Genomic DNA, 4,942 nt, shown 5'->3' with positions numbered 1-4,942 from the left:
GTACGTTACTCTATCCAGTGGGTGTGTTCTATTAATCTCTCCTCAAAATATATTTCTTGATTACTAATACGATTTATTTATTTTGTTATGAGGTAGAGCTGGACTACTGGAGGTGTAATACACCTATCATTCGTAACCTCCAGTACAGACTTATAACGGGGATTTGCCTACAAGATAGACTATTATACATGTAGATCTGTAACGATATATTTGGACCCCCCCCCCCAAAAAAAAAAAAAAATTTTTTTTTCTTGAAATATTTGGTCCTCTATAAAAATATTTTATTTCCCCTACAAAATTCATTATTAGGCCACTTCAACTAAACCTTATGTTTCTCGGGCGAAATTCAGCCAAATAAAGGTTGGTAGGTAGGTAAAATTAACATAAAATTATTCAATTTTGCTAGCTGAAGAGTGATTTTGCGAGTTAAATGGTGGCTAAGCTACATTACAGTTGCTGTATCACTTGTGAGTAGGCAGCTGTATGGTAGTCTGGCGCAGCTGACCCTATTTAGGTGCTTATACAAGCGCCCCGAAAATAGGGTCTGGTCTGTCTAGCATTCAGGACTTGTGTTTAGGAAGCATAATTACACTGCGGCTCACGTTAAAAAACATATCGAACAGCGAAGAATTCAATCACAACAGGGATGTTTTAAGGGTTTTGATCAGTTAATTTCTATGAGCGGTTGATGTTTAGGTTGTGGAGACGATATTTCTACTTTCTACTTTCCAGCGGAAGGCATCTATTACACACGAATGGTAAATGGAAAATCGTCCCTGGGTTTATTCACCCTGACACAAAAAGAACTCACGTAACTTTCGTTTCATGACTTTCGCCCCAGTATTTACTCACATCGTGCGGCCAAAATGCATTTAATTGACAATACTGCGATTTGATTGGACGCACCAGTTTTCGGTAACGGTGGCACAAGTCCTTAATTCTAGACAGACCAGACCCTATTTTTGGGGCGCTTGTATAAGCGCCTAAATAGGGTTGGCTGTGCCAGACTAGCTGTATGGTGAGATATTGAGTGTTACTTATTTTTTGAGAGCTTAAAGGTAAATTTGCAACTCCTTCGTGGCGTTACACTCTTTTCAAGGTGATCACGTGATTATTTCATGCTGGAAAATATAGGGTCGGTCGGGCCTGAGAAACAAAAGATTTAGTTGAAGTGGCCTTAACGCCATTTGCATGCATTCAAAGAGGGTACAGATATTTCAACTGAAATAATCGATCTCAAGGGGTCAGCAACTCGATCACTTCAAATCTCGTACAGACCTCTTTGAAATGTTGTTGAAATCTCTCCTTTTTAAAACCTGAAATCTCTGAAAATTGTTGTAAAGTTCCGTATATTTCCTGCATACTTCCGTATTTGCAGCGTCACGTATGCTATGTCCAGCATCCCCACAAGTTTGTAGAGAACTTGAGAAAGAATTCCGCGTATTTCTGTATACTACATATCATGTGATGTAATTATTCCGGTTATCTAAGATTTCAAATGTTCTGAAATCTTGCCATAGTTGCTTGAAATCTTGAAAAATTGCAAAGATTTGAAATCTCGTACAGGATTTTTCAGAGTTGCAGACCCCTTGATCAATCCCCCCTCCCCTGTGTATACTATCTTTACCCTTACCTGTTGCATTCAGCTAACCACTCCAGTTTCTTTCTTAACAGGTACAAAGTGTCTAACTATTGTATTTCTCTTACGGGCTGTCTCTGCCGACACTTAACTGCCAACATCAATCCATGCAATGAGATGTAAAGTGCCTATTGTGTAACTCCACCTACCTTTGTATGGCACATGTATTATTATGGTTGTACCCTGTTGCTATAAGTCAGCAGAGATACACTTACCATCACAATAAGGTTGCTGCATGTTCTAGCTACAAAACTCATCAAAATGTTTGCTAATTTTCATTTGTTGAAGTATCGCTATATGCAGACCTACAGAACTAGCTACTGAAGCATCTTAAGCAATATCCGGCATACTAACAACAAGCTATCACCCAGATATTATTCACTATGATAATGTGATGTATAGAATTGACTTTCCCTTTGGACTCATCATAATTATACAATCAGCCCTTTCCGGAAAGCAATCCAAAGTAGAGTACCTCCAATTGCTGTAGATATTTAGAAGTAGCTATATTAAGTTACTATGAGACAATTGAAATTACTGTACATTGTTTGGCCAGTACCAGCAGTCTCCATGAACAATCTGCTGAATTAACAGCATCTTCCACGTTGTTTGTTAGGAAGATGTTGAATGATGCTGCCTATAATAGATTAATAGATTTCATCTTCTTAAATAATTTTCGTAGCTCAGCTATACAAAGAGTGGGTGGACTCAGCCAACCATACCTATTAAAATAACTGTATTTTACTAAATTTTAATTTTGTAACCACTCCTGTCCACACAGGTCCTTTATGTTGTGGTCCTGTTTAGTCACATGCGTCCAAAGATTTAATTGCCATTTCCTTTCTTTTTTTTTCTTTTTGTAGGAGTATAGCATACACCCAACAGAGAATTAAGGAATTAGAATCAGTCCAATTATGTGGTAATCAATTTAATTGTTCACTGGACACCACTGTTACTCTGACTTACACTGCCTTCCCTCCTATCTCATCGCATTTTTTTACCATCCTATCTGAGTCCATAACATTTTGATCCACTATCATTGCTTAGATTTTGAAGAATATTTTACTCTGTCTTCTATCCCTACCAGGCAGATCACATTCACTTGCTATCTGTTGTAAGCAGGCATTGCTTAGTTGTTATAGATTTCGCTTTTTGTAAAGTGTGTTCTTTTGGAATTGTGTACCTTAGTAGTTTATTTGTCTAACCGTGTTAATGTATTGAAGTCTCAGCTGTATTTGTACTTGTGTAATAAATAAATAAATAGTTCTGTCTTCGTGTACTGAATTGTTTACTTTTTTTTGTACTTAACTATGCTTTGTGTATGGTATAGTCCTATAGCCTTTTGTATTCACCTTGTCATTTTTGTGACTAAACTAATAATAATAAGCAATAACAATACCCTAGCTGTTTTCCAAAAAGAAATTAATAGCTATATTATCCTAATTGTATACACTGGAGAATAAATGTTCTCCTGCTTCCCTGCGGCTGAGCCTCTACTCTGTGGTAAACACTAGCTTGCCCGAAATATATAGTTAGACACTTTATATGGTATTACACTAGTCACTTCTGTGCATGGTATAGTTAGCTGAATGCAACAGGATATAGTATAGACAGGGGATCGAATATTTCAGCTGAAATATCTGGACCCCCCTTTGAATGTGTGCAAATCATGTTACTAATAAATTTTGTAGGATGGGTAAAATATTTCAGCGGTGGTCCATATATTTCAAAAATTTTTGTTCCGGGGGGTCCAATTACTTCGATATATTTGGACTGGGGGGGACCAAAATGGGGGTCCATTTCTTTGTAACATCATAGTTCCCGTGTACCTAACGGCAACAGTATTCCAGCAGTGGGGGGGGGGGGGGGGGAGCTTCTAGTGGAACATTTGGTTCATGGAATTGTCAAATCCCACTTGGCCCTTACTGGACTCACATAAACTTGGTTCATTACTGCTGGACCTTCAACATGCTGGATTTTTGCTTGATTTTGTGACAGGTGAAGTTAGCTATCTAGGCCATTTTATGCCATTGACCATTACAAAACTTAGCAATGTATATATATGCCATCTACCAAAGAGTACTATACGTTCCATACTTCAGCAGGCAGCTCGTGCTGCCGTCTCCAGGATGTAGTCGATCTGTTGAACTGTTGGTATAGTTTTACAAGTAGCTACACGAACTATTTAACTTTTTTGTCTTGCCAGGGCTCCAATTATTATTACTTTTTAGTAACTTGGTATCCCCTGAGACTAGACTCCTGATCCCTTGTAAATGTAATTGTCAAATTATAACGTTATCATCACCATTTAATAAGCATCGCCTTATCTTTTCACCTGTAACCAGATCCTTTTACCTGTAACTAGATCAGTCCTTTTCCTCCACACAACAATCACAATGTTTAGGCAGTGGCAAGGTGAGTGGGCGATTGCAGCAATTAAGATCTCACTGTAGCCAAATTCCTGCACCCGAGATCACCCTTTTCTTTGTCGAAGATGTTGATCCACTTTAAGAAGCCTGTTTCCAGCTGGAATTCTAGTCTCGCATTGACAGACCGCGTTTTCCCATGTGTAGTTTTAGTTGGAAGAAAAACCTGGCTTTCCTCCACACAAACTAGCTACAGAGAAAAGTGGTCAGGCCATACATGACGATAAATATGAGCACAATTTTCTGAATTTTGTACCTTCTGAGACCCTCCATGTTGATCATCAAGGTCATCTCAACTTCATTTGGTTGTTTAATGGTGCCAATGAACTGATCAACCATTTTGTAACAACATTATGATCATTCCTCTGAACTTGTGTTTTAGGCCATGTCAATTGTTTCCAACTGACCCATGGATTAAAATATTCAAATAAATTTTTATCAGTGAAAACTCAAGGTACAATACTGCTATAAACTATTAGCACAAGCTTTGCATTCTTCCAGTGTTGTATACCTTCTAAAAACACAAAATGAGCAGTCATTTGATCAGACCTTGCCCCCATACTTGTACTTTTACACTACCTTTGTCCTGATTTCTGTTAATATTTTATTAATGTGCTGACCTACGTACAGATCTTGTACTGATGACATTTTTGCCCATTAAACAGCTAATCACGTTGAAATGGTCTTATGGTGATTTTTGTAGATGATTTTTAGTATTACATGGCCAAACAGACTGCTTTTTCTGTGCCAACTGATTGGTGGTCTGGCCATGCAAGACTAGATGATTTATTTGTATAGCACAAGCACCAATTATTGATATTGTATGTAAACAGACTACCAAACATATATGGAGACTATACCCAGTGACAGTTGGCTT

The 4,942-nt window shown here is 37.9% G+C and overlaps 1 protein-coding gene across 1 annotated transcript in view; it reads left to right on the top strand.

Moving 5' to 3' along the window:
* The window catches only part of LOC136255793 (cell adhesion molecule DSCAML1-like), a 35,109-nt gene that overhangs the window by 137 nt on the left and 30,030 nt on the right, over nt 1-4,942 (top strand). The window lies entirely within an intron of this gene.

The sequence above is a fragment of the Dysidea avara genome, chromosome 5 (genome assembly GCF_963678975.1).
Source record: "Dysidea avara chromosome 5, odDysAvar1.4, whole genome shotgun sequence".
NCBI classification, from domain to species: Eukaryota; Metazoa; Porifera; class Demospongiae; order Dictyoceratida; family Dysideidae; genus Dysidea; species Dysidea avara.
This window is presented reverse-complemented; position numbering and strand designations above follow the sequence as displayed.